The following is a 12,778-nucleotide window of genomic DNA, read 5'->3' as shown; positions in this document are numbered from 1 at the left end:
TAGGCACATTTTTAAAAGCCTAACTAGGGGTGTAAATCCCCATGTCTAACAAGAATACTCTGCACTGCTACATTAGAGTGACATCCAGATGCAATTGCTCTCCCAGTGGAGGACACACGTTTGGTACATGAGGGAAGCAGATGGACTTCATGTCACTATCCAGTGCCTACCTCCGGTCAACTAAAGCACCAAAAAGACAGGCTGCAGAAAGAGCTGCCTCAAGGAAGCGCACTCTCATTGCAAGGACTTGTTCTGCTCAGAGCAAGATGGAGCATGGCATGCAGTCTCCAAGGGTCACACCACCAGATTAAAAATGAGTGGGCATGAGCTCTGGTATAGAACTCCATCCCTTTCCAATTTAGCAGCCAAATTAGGACCATACCAGATCAGACCAGTGCTCCACCTGGTCTAGTATCCCATCTCAGAGAGGGGCCAGTAACAGATGCTTCAGTGGTAATAATGAGATATGCCCTAGAAAAAGCAAGTTTAACAGTGGAGTGGTGGAAAGGCGTTTCTGTATGTGGTTGGCCGGCTGAGTTCCTGTTGAAATGGTTACATTACTGCTGCTGGGATTTCTCTTATGGTGTTATTAAAAACGTTAGGGAGCCTGGAACAGATGTCTTTTTAATCAACTCAAACAGCAAGAGGAATCCGTGTCTGCCCTAAATGGGAGCATCTGATTTTCTTAGATTCAAAAGGAACGTTCATCAGGCATGGGAGTTTAACTACAGATACCAAGTGTTTTCGTACAGTTCATTTGTATGTGATTTGTAGCGCCAGAGGTATCCAAAGGGAGAGAACAGAGGTCATGCTGGATTAAAAATCCAACAATTCATGTAATGCCACCAGAGGCCTCACTCTGCAGTGCCCATCTCTCCTAGAACTAATATAATTTTTATTTCCTTTCCTATTTCCCCAGCCTCTCAAACCGCAACCCAACCGAGGAAGAGAAACTCATTGCAGCGCAGCAGATTATGCACATGACAGAGAGTGAAGAAGAGCAGCTAGAGTTAGCGATCATGGCATCACATCTGGCCCTACAACAAACTCAAAAGAATGTTGTTAAAATAAGAGTATAAACTCAATGGGAAAGAGACTAACTTTTGGTTCTTTGTTTGTAAACAGCCTAGAATACTGGAAGAAAAGAGTCAGCACAGTTCAAGAGGGGAATGTAGTTTTTAATTTGTCCCCTTTTATAAAATTATAAAAACAAATGTATCTAGTTTTTGTCCAGATTGATTAATTTCAGCAGCATCAGTACTTTTTAAAAAGGCACAAGCAAGAATATCATAATATAATACAATGATAAAAATCACAGAAATCAATATACTTTTGCACAGTAGCTATCAATAGACAATAAAATAAAATTTCATAAATCTTTCCACACATAAATAGAAAAGATTCAAATATGGAAATAAAAAGGGTTCTATTTTTAAAAGGAATTCTTTTATGAGTCCTTGTAAAAACTAAATCTCCTTCCTACAAACTACAGGTCTCCTAGCCACACAGACTATATCCCTAGCCAGTCGTGAATAAATACATCCCAGACAATTGACTAAGTACAGTAAATCACTACCGAAGAACAGAACTGCATTTTCTCAGAGAGCTGGCAGAGGGCAGCAGTGAAACACTGCATGAAAAACTGCTCCAGAAATTCCGCCAGTGCTTCTGGGCACTCAGCCAGACTTCCAGTCACCATTTTAGAAGATTGCTCTTCCACCATCTTATGATTTGTCCCTGCTCTTGTGACTTCTGGTTTGTTTTGTGTCTCAAAATGGAAGAATGTGAAATTAAAAGAAAATATTAGCTATAAGGAAAGATTTCAAAACCTGGAGGAACAGAAATGACCAACTTCTAAGTAATGAGCTCATCTTTAAAGTCTGCTTTGCCTACTTCAGTTTGGCTTTAAAAGTGGGGGGAATATGAAATTCAGAAGCTGTTACCCCTTTTCCCTGCTCTGTTATAGGAGAACTGGAAAAACAAGACAAGCCACTTTGTCATTGGCCTCTCCAACACTCCCATTGCTTATGCCCCCACTTCTAATCCACACAAAAACACAAACTCTTGTAAGCTCATTTTCCATGCCTGCACTCAAAAAATGTCAAACCTCCTTGAACTTGAGGTGATGGAAAAATGGAAGCCAATGGAAGGATTCAAGTTTCTTGTCCTCACCACCTTCTAGACTTTCCCCACCTTTGCCCTTGCTTATTTATTGGCTCAGGTCTTTTCACATCGCCCCCCTGCTGTAAACCCAGCCTCATTTCCCCCCCACTCAGCCCCCCCCATTTGTCCCCTTCTCTTGGAATGTCCTCACTGAATTCATTCCTAAGACCATTCCCTCTCTTTCACTTGAAAACAGCTCACTCTAGACCCATTTACTAGCAATTAGGGCTAGTTGAATATTTTCTGCTGAAACTGATTTTTACTGAAAACCCAATTTTCCCACAAGACAACATTTTTCATGAAAAGTACCTGCTTTCTGTGGAAATTTTCAATTTTTAGTCAAAAATCCAAACACTCAAAAACTGAAATATTTCCATTTGGACGTGCTGCCAGGGTGCCTCATGGGAGCTGTAATTCCGTTGCTTCATGTCCCCATTCTTTATCGGCCAAGCTCCTCAGCTGGCCTGCATCTTCCATAAATGCACCATGGCAAGGGACTCCCACGGTGAACTGCCTCCCCTCTCTAAGAGGTGACTATAGGGTGCATCATGGGAAATGCAGTCCAACCTAGGAGTCCACTCTAGAGAGGAGAATGGAAGCTTGAAGTGCCCGAACTACAACCCCCATGAGGTAAAGCTGCAGCATTTCCAAATCGAAATATTTCAACATTTGGCTGAAATATTTTTGTATTCAAATTTCCACTGAAAATCAAAATTGGGGGGGAGAGGGAATCATATTTTCAAACAGCTCTACTAGCATTGGCTACAAGAAGTTAAACAATAATGGCTGGGTTGAGGTCCAGGTGGCATAGCTGCTGCTTATTTAAACACACAAAATTACCTATTATCCCTCCCTGCAGCCCTTTATCTGTCAAGGTTCTGACCTCTTCTGGGGCGGAGACCACATCTACCACACTGTGGGTAATACCATAATGCAAATAAGGATTAAGAATAGTGAAATCTCAAACCTGTCATTTCTTTAGAGAGAGGAATCAGCCATACATTTGCAGGTGTGTCTGAACATGCATATACTCTTGCTAAAAATATTGCAGCTGAGTATGTTATATTTCTTCATTTTCTAAGATTGTGGCAAGCAATTCCCTTTTTAAAAACCCCTGAAACCTGTCAGTGAAACAAAGGGCATGTGCTTGTCAATAACCACCTTAACTTTTCTTCCTAATACTTTAATTTAATCTTTTTTAATTTCATTAAAATATGAAAGTAAATTCCACAAAGTGGATCCTAGCCATCTCCAACAATATCAGGAAGCAAATATACCCCAGTCAATGAGCAAACAGTATGTGCTTGGTTTCAGAGTGGTAGCCGTGTTAGTCTGTATCAGCAAAAACAACGAGGAGTCCTTGTGGCACCTTAGAGACTAAAATGTATTTGGCCATAAGCTTTCATGGGCTAAAACCCACTTCATCAGATGCAAGTATGTGCTTGTTAATCCTTAGACCTGTACACAATTGGAGATTAAAGTCCCTCTCTTCCAGTGTCTATTTTTGAGAGATAATCTTTTTTGGATGCTAAAAATGGGCACCAGAACAAGGCGACTTTCAATTACACTAAGAAATAGTATATATCTGGAAATCACTTTGGTCCCAACCCAACACCCACTAAAGTCAAAGGACAAACATCTATTGAGCTAAGCGCGAGTTGGGTTGGCCCCTTTATGGGGAATGTGTCTACAAATCTAGATCCACCAAGACTCAGAAAAGATGATTCCACATTTCCAAGATGTACTCCAGTCTGTAACTCTTTACTCATAAGGCAGATATTTCTGATCTGGGAAAAACTGACCCATTGCTGAAGAATAAAAGGAAATAATCTTATCTGCGTTCAAGAAAGAACCAGTTTAACAGCAACACTAGGAGCTGACTGGGTCACCTTTTCGCAAACATGCATCTTAAGAAATCTGCAAAAAAATTGTAGAAGGGGTTGGGTGTCATAATGACTGCTCTACCATTTTACAGCTGGGCAATGCAACACAATTTTGTGTAGTTTTTTTTTTTTAATATAAATAGCACCCCAAATTTCTTTGCATGATGTAACTAGAGAGTGAAGGTGAGGGATATGTTTTCACAGGGCCACAGAGAGGTTTTTGCGGAGTCTGGAGCAAAATCTGAAATTGAGGCCTCTTCCAAAAAAAAACAAGGAGTTCAAAAACATACCAACCCTTGAAGTGGAGACAGGGATAGCACTCAAAGAAGGCGGCTTACTTTCCAGCATATACACAAGGGAGTCAAATTAAAGCTCCCCATACAACCTTAGTTCTAGCATTTCCTAACTTTTGAGTAGTTGACTTTACCACTTTTGGTTGGTTTTTTTAGAACAGTTTTTGCTTTTTATAAAACCTAGGAAATTACACACAAAGTGATAAGATTCCATCACATAAAATCATATTGTTCGCCCTCATCAGTAGTGTTTAAACCCCAAACCACACTTCTGACCTCTTAATCTGAGCTAATGGTGTAACTGGTAGCAGCAGTAGGCTATTATCCTCACCATCCACAAGATGTAGCAGCACACATTTTGCCAGTGGCTTACACAACTATTTGGTAGCAGTAGCAAAACATTGGGTATCAGAATTCCTGGATTCTAATCCTGATTCTGGAGAAGAATGTGGTCTAATGGCTACAGTCAGTACAACCAGGCATAGACCTGGGGCACATGGAGCATGAAAGGCAGCGTGAGAAAGTGGATGAGACTTGGAACTAACCCAATTAGAGATAAGGTTTTATTCTCAGCCTGACGTGACCTTATGCAAACTCTGAGGTATCCCATCTGTAAAATAAGACAATGATACTTGCCTGCCTCCTAAGGCAAGGGTGTGAGGCCTTGCTCAATAACATGGATAGAAGTACACACCAAAAGAAAGAAAGGAATGCTGCAGTTCCTCCTCCTCACTATGTGAGTGCCTGCATTTTATCTTTTGCTCTAGCTCTGTACCTATGAGCATGTTTGGTGCAGATGGGGGTGGGGGGGAAGGGGAGTCAGGGGGAAAGAGACGAGGAGAAGGAGGGAGCTCGAGCATGCTTGAGTCTTCAGAGATTTTTTTAGGAGCAAGCCTCTACAGAGCACGTACAAAACGTGACTTCCAGAGGCTAACTTGAGAAAATGTGATGTTCATGGCCACAAAAGGCACCCCAGACTGCCCTTGCCAAATATCCAGCTCCTGCTCCGAAGGATGGAGGCTCTAACACTCTTTCAAGAAAAACATATGTAAAAAAACCCAACCTGTTTTGCCCAACTTCGTTTTCAGTAAAAGCTAAACTATTTATGCTGAAACTTTCAAAAAAAATTCAGCATTAAATAGAGAGCAAGTTCTGAAAATTTCTAACAGAATGGTTAAAGTCTGGCAAATTTACAAGCATCTGAAAATAGCAGGTTATAATAGAACATGGTAAGCACACAACAGACTTTAGTACCAGCTCTAATGTCCAGTACTGGTAAGACTGTAAATTACTGCCTATGTTTTTGATTTTGTTTGTATAGCACCCAGACAATAGGATCTTTTTGGTGCTACTAGAATACAATTAATTATTAAGAACTATATGCTCACAACTGGTGTCCTAGCTGTCACCATCCTTGTTCCAATTTCAAGGCTAGCTTGAGATAGATGTTCACAGAAAAATTGAGCTTTCAAGACACTTTTTGTGAAGCATTAAGTGAAAGCATGATCTTTTGGCCAACACTGCCTCTCTCTCTCTCTCCAAGATAGGTTTTAACACCTAAGGCTCCAGAGGCAGAACCCAAGCACTTACTGAGCTAAATAAATGGTCCATATCTGCATACCTCTCTCTAAAGTTCTTTGCTTTGTAAAGTATGGTGTGATATCCTGACTGACAGGTGTTTTATAAATTTATTATTTCCACTACAAAGACACTACACCTACATTTACATAATATATCACAACTAGATTCTGTTCAGGATGGCAATACCAGGGGGTGTTGCAGGTTACAAAATGAGATGCACTTGCAGAGTTGTGTAGAGGCCAAAAGACTTGAAAAAATAGGAGATCCTGCTGATCAGAAATGAGCAGAGTGCCCATGAAAAAGAGCTTTATTAAAACGAAGTCTCTCACGCACAACAGAAACAGAATCTGGACTGCCATCCTTAAGGGCACAGCAAAAGCAGTAATTGTATGAGTAGTTCCGAAGAGCATTTTGATACAATGCAGAATTTTCATTCAAACTTCCTCCATCTGACCAGGTCTTATTCATATTAGACAAAGTTAAAACAGGACTCCACTCTGAAAAGTGACCTCGTAGAATGGTACCTTCTTGCACATATCTGCTCCTTTTGTGCACTTTGAATCATATGGTCTATTTTTACTGCTTCTTAGTCATGTCACACTTCAGAACAGTATCACAGAAGGGAGTGAGCTGCATATTATTTCTTCTGAAGCATGAAGAGAAATGCTTATGAAGTTTCAGTTACTCACGTGTAGTAGGTCTAATTTGACTTGCAGTAACTTTATTACTTATGACAACATATTAGAAGGAAAACCATCTTAACTTTGCTAGGTTTACATTTCAAAAGTGTATCCATTATCTTGGAAAATGGAACATATTTGCTATAGCAGGGATAGGCAACCTTTGGCACGCAGTCTGCCAGGGTAAGCCCCCTTCACGGGCCGGGCCGGTTTGTTTACCTGCCGCGTCCACAGGTTCAGCCGATTGCAGCTCCCACTGGCCGTGGTTCGCCGGTCCAGGCCAACAAGGGCTGTGGGAAGCGGCAGCCAGCACAACCCTTGGCCTGCACTGAACCTGCGGACACAGCAGGTAAACAAACTGGCCTGGCCCGGCCCACCAGGGAGCTTACCCTCGCAGGCGCGTGACAAAGGTTGCCGATCCCAGTGCTATAGGGATTATTGAGAGACCAACATGAAAATCCACATAATTTTTAGTCACTTTTCAGAGCAGAGCAGTATTTTAAGACCTGCTAATTGGCTTTAGGTTTGAGATGTTTATTCTTCCTCTTCCTTTATTCTTCCTGTCTTTTTCACCGTTAGAGGCACAGATTTAGAGACTGAAGGAAAAATGACCACACTGAAAAGCAGCATCTGAGGTATCTCACTCTGTTTCTGCCCAATCTCTTCATTGACACTGACTGTCTAATAAACACCTTTGTCTTCATTAAAACCCTGGAACAAAGATACCTAAGTTGCAGCAGATCTCTCTAAAAGAGAGAAAGTTTTAGATTTAGAGACAGCACCATCCGCCTCATTCAACAGCTCAGCAGACTGTATTCAGAAATAAAAATATTTGGGGAAGTTAGTTAACTAGTTGCCTTAATATGTGGAAAACAGGGCTCAGTTGCTCATTGATCCATGAGTTAGAAGTTGGAAATGCCTAGGATACAGGATATTTAGTAGGGGTCAGAAAAGAATCGATCATTCTAGTGGTAAAAGCAGTCACACCCCCTCTACTTTATTAAGGAGCGTCACTGAGGGCACATCTACACTACTGCACTACATCGGCACAGCTGCACTGCTGTAGACCATCTGGTACAGACACGCTATGTGGACAGGAGAGCGCTCTCCCGTCAGCATAATTACTTCACCTCCATGAGAGGTGGAAGCTGTGTCAGCAAGAGTGCATCTCCCGCCAACACAGCGCCAGAGTGGACAGTGTTTAGGTTCCTGTAATTTGCGTCACGGGGAAAGTGGGGGGGTGTCTTTTTCACACCCCTGAGCAATGTAAGTTACACCGACTTAACTGGTAGCGTAGACCAGCCCTGAGAAACACCAAAGACAGACTCTTCCCAGTTCACCCTGAGTGAAAGGAGAGTACAGGTGTAGTCTTCAGGGCTCTGAAAGAGATCTCCTCTTCCCCAAGAATGTGGTGGTGTCCGAAAGTACTAACATGTTTAAATGTTCACCAAGAGCAGCATATAACTCAGTTGTGACTGCCTCACTGTTCCCACCCACGCAGCACCCACTGTTGAGAACCTTATAATACCTGTGCATAATGGGAGAAGATTGCCTGTCTTTTTGCCTACTAGATATCCGTGCCCTTTGGATTAGATAAAAACAAGGAGTCTGGTGGCATCTGAAGAAGTGGGTTTTTACTCACAAAAGCTTTTGCCGAAATAAATTTGTTAGACTTTAATGTGCCACTAGACTCCTTGTTGTTTTTGTGGATATAGACTACCACAGCTACCCCTCGGATACTTGGATTAGATAACACATTTTCCTTTAGGAAAGGGACAGCAGGACAGAAGCTATTTCATACATCACTCAATCATTTTAACTGCCACTTTAGCTCCATGTCAGCACAGTCAGCATGAAGCACAATGGCCAATTCAAAAGGGACTCTGCATCTAGTCAGCAACACAGTGTAGTGTAGTGAACATGCAAATGCTTTAGGGGAAATATACACACCAACAGCTCTTCTGCTCAAAACGGCTAATTGGTTTTAGTATGTACCAGAATGAGAGCTTTTTTTTTTTTTTATTGTGCATGAAACCCTGACAAGTCTTATGTTAAAGAAACAGGCCTTAGAAGAACTAGTAAAATTTGGAATTAGGCTTTCCCCCTTCATGGTTTAAAACTTCAGCCAGTTACATCTGTGTGTCCAGTACAAAACCCAGAAGATATGGGTTTACACGGACACTGGAGGTCTGCTATATGATTCTATCACAAGTGATCTTTAAAGGCAGTTATGGCTGGAGGAGTTAGGACAATAATCTATTAGAGTGCATCCCCTGCAGACATCAGGTGACAGCCACACCTCTCCAAATACAGTAATGATGAAAGGAGATCTGAAAAGGTGGCAGATTCACAGTTAAGAGGTGGGACTCCCTCACAGAACAAAAAATATCCAACTGTTCCTACAAACTCCAGTATTAGTTTTTACAGAATATTAAAATATAAGGAATTATGTTGATCTTTCTGTGCCTAAAAATGAAAAAAATGTAAGGAAGCGTAAACACTTATAGCTTCACAAATATTTTAGAGCAGTAAACAGTTGGCAGAATCTTTCCACTGTCACATACAGAACTGGTTTTGGGTGTGGCAGGGTTGGGGAATAGCAAGCAATGAATTGTTCAAAATCACTGCTGTAAAATACCCAGTACTTAGTTAAGTGTGAAGTGTTTTGCGAGGCAGAAGGCTGAATAAATAGGTATCCTGTCATCTCTTCAAGTGGCTTCTATAAGGTGCCACAAGTACTCCTTTTCTTTTTGTGAATACAGACTAACAGGGCTACTTCTCTGAAACCTATAGAATAGAGGTGAGAGGCACTGAAGAAAGGGGGGGGCAGAGTTTGGAATGACACTGTTCTGAGGATTGATGATTCAGTTTCTAAGGGCTGATCTATACTTGGAACTTACACTGGCTACTTCTCTCAGGGGTGTGAAAAATCCACACTTTTGAGAGTGAGAGCACGAACTAAGCCACCCCCCGCCGCAGACAGTGCTAGGTACCGACTCTCAGGGAGTTAGATAACCTACACCAGTGGTAGAACCCCTTCTGCATCTCCACTGAGGCATTACAGTGGTACAGCTGTAATGCTATCATGGTTTAAGTGTACACATACCCTTAATGTTAACTGACACCTTGCCACTATTACCTCTTTCCCTGCCCCAAATCAGCTCAACATCATACTAGTGCGTTTCAAATGTAGTGGTGCAAAAGACAGTATATGTCTTCAGTGCAGTTAGCCTGGCTCTGGGCATTTGGGTCAGCCTAGCTCAGGAGCACTGAAATGAGTTAGTGTTCTCACCTGGTGCTGCACTTCCCCTGTGCACTTCTAAGACTTCTAGGGGCACACCCAAGATACACCTCTTTATGACTTTCCCCAGTGAATAGTGGGAGACCTTATCTGTCCTGAGCAGAAGGGGGAACTGCAGAAAGGCAGTGCCTTTGGCACAGAACTATCAGCACTTGACTGACTTAAACCTCACTGCAAAATGGGCAGGATGACAAGTAAAAGCAGAACCCAGACTCTAAAGATACATCTCCAGCTCTGAAAGCTAGCCTGTGTTGAAAGCATCACTAAACTCAGGCAAGAGGTTTTATGTATGGATGGGAGCAGGTAGGGGCAACACCCAGGTAAAAAAACCCTGTGGAAACTCTGCAGTAAAGACACACTTGGGGCTACACTTGAAACTGTACAGCAAAACACCTCCAGTGCTGCAAGTGTTCAAATGTAGCACTTCAGTGTAGATAAATTATATAATTTAACATTAGCTTTAATAAAAATTGTGAATATTACCTATGCCAATGGGAGGGGTTTTCCTGTTGGCACAGGTATTCCACCTCCCTGAAAGGTGGATTCTTCCATCCATCTAGCACTGTCTACAACGGGACTTAGATCAGCTTAATACATTGCTCAGGGATGTGAGTTTTTCACACCCCTGAGCAAGGCAGCTGGGTTGATCTAATTTTCTAGTGTAAATGAGCCCTTAGTTGGCCGTGATAAATGAAGGCAGTTTCTGTAGGATTATGAAATCACAGTTGATCTCTCTATTGTCTTCCCCACTTCTGTTACACAAAATACTCAGGATAATACAGTTAGAGAATGCATAGTGTTTGATTATTTCAAAGAAGTCTGAATTAAGTTTTTATTTGAGTTAAAGAAACAGTTCATAAATATTTTAAAATATTTCAAACTCTTGTAAACTTCAAGTTAAAGTGTTCTATATATTCTTTGCACAGTTCTAGCCATGCTCAAAAAACAGAAAATACCGTAGTTTAAAAGCTATGAATCATATTTATAATGAGATAAGTTACTTCCTTAAAATAAAAATGAACCACCCCTTTGTGTTCCATGTAGATTACATTGTAATACAACAAAACCAAATTTATTGCACATTATTTTCTCTGCCCCTGCACTGACATAACATGGATTGCTTGGTTTTTGTTTTTAAAAAAAACCCTTCATATTAGAAGTTAGCAGAAGATTAAAAAGTTTAAAAAAAACCACTGCTTTCGTCTGGCCAGAGAGGACCAAATTATGTAAGTGGTACTGCAGGACTGGAACAAAAAGCACTCACAGTAATAACCAATTAGATTGTAAACCGGAGAACCAAGAGAAGGAATCTGTAGCCAGACCATCTTAAAAATGTATCTTGTTAAACATGTCCAGCATTGCTTCTCCTGTGTTTTCTTTAAAAGAGTAAAATATGACCAGGCTAAAAGCATTTACACACTTATGGAGCTTCACCCATTTAAGATTTGTAAAGTTATAAAAAATATCCAGCTGTTCAAGGAACGCTAAAGGGAATACCAAATTTAAAAAAAAAATAAAGGAAAATTCTACTAAAAATAACCCTGTTAATTTTCAGTTGCCTACTTGCTTCTGAAAATAATGAACTACTTATATTAAAAATGTCCAGAAAGAGGGTGTGAGGAAATTCACTGTAGATCTACTGCATGCATGCACGCTCTCTCTCTCACACACACTGGGATGAATGCTGTGCATGCAATCGCTGTTTTCCCTGCTGGCTGAGCAGGCAGTAATTCTCTTGCCAAGAGTGGGGGAGGCTCTGAAAAGCAAGCTTATGCTGACATCACTAGAAGGCAGAGCTCTGCTTCCAGAGGCCCCAGAGTGTTGACCGTCCTGTTACCAAGTGAGCTAACAGCCAATCAGATTCCACAGCAAAAACAAGATGGCCTTTGAACTCCCCACCAGCAACTTCCTGCTGTTTTCAGAGTACACACAGTGCAATGCAGTATGTCTGTCAGCTATGCGGCACAAAGGAACAGCCATTTTGTGACTGAACTGGACCTGCACCAAAATGCCAGGCGTTTAATCATTTTTCTTTCCTTCCAAGAGTGGCTAGTTTCCTTTTGAGCACTAACAAGATAAGAAACACTAATTGCTGATGAAACCAGATCAGTGTTAATTTTTGTCTCACTTCTTTATTTTCCCCAGATAAAATCCTCTTTTATATGAAACTACTTCATAAAATGGCTGCCACAAACTGAATGTGTTCTGGTCTACAAAGTCTGCAGCAATCAGTTCTACAAAAGAAGCCGTTTGCCAAGAGGACAACAGATTACAGATCTAAAACTTCAAAGCTCTCAATGGAAATCAGGTCTAAATCCATTCACACAGAACTAATATTTCCAAATTGTATTTTATAACGAAGTGCAAGTTGGAAGCAAATACAACTGTTTGTGCTGCTGCAGCATCTCTTACATAATAAAAATACAAGCCATGTCCATTTCATTATGGTTAGGGATGCGAGAAGGTAACTGCAATAAGGAAATTCCAAGGGATTTAAGCAGAAGTTGGATCTATATGGCATGTCCTTATGTTATTTATACTATTGTTGTACAGGATTGCCAATTCCTAGATTTTATCTTATTTGTATTTCAGATACCAGTATTTGTGAAGTTAACATTAGGTTACATTCAAAATGTATTGTATGTAACCTAATGTACATGTAACTGCTCCTCTTCACATCATCTGCTTTTTCTAAAAAAAGCATTAGAAAAAAGGCAGAAGATGCAAGAAAAATATTTTTAAAGAAACATTACTGCCAACATTCTGTTCCATTATTTAAAATTTTGAGTTACTGACAACATCCCAGCTTTCATCCTGGGTGAAGCAACTTATAGCTTAATAGAGATAAGCTATTACCAGCAGGACAGGGGGGTGGGA

General features: G+C 40.9%; 1 protein-coding gene across 5 annotated transcripts in view; it reads right to left on the bottom strand.

Moving 5' to 3' along the window:
* The window catches only part of CHD2 (chromodomain helicase DNA binding protein 2), an 87,731-nt gene that overhangs the window by 69,574 nt on the left and 5,379 nt on the right, over positions 1-12,778 (bottom strand). The window lies entirely within an intron of this gene.

Source organism: Caretta caretta, chromosome 10, assembly GCF_965140235.1.
Source record: "Caretta caretta isolate rCarCar2 chromosome 10, rCarCar1.hap1, whole genome shotgun sequence".
In the NCBI taxonomy this organism is placed as follows: Eukaryota; Metazoa; Chordata; order Testudines; family Cheloniidae; genus Caretta; species Caretta caretta.
This window is presented reverse-complemented; position numbering and strand designations above follow the sequence as displayed.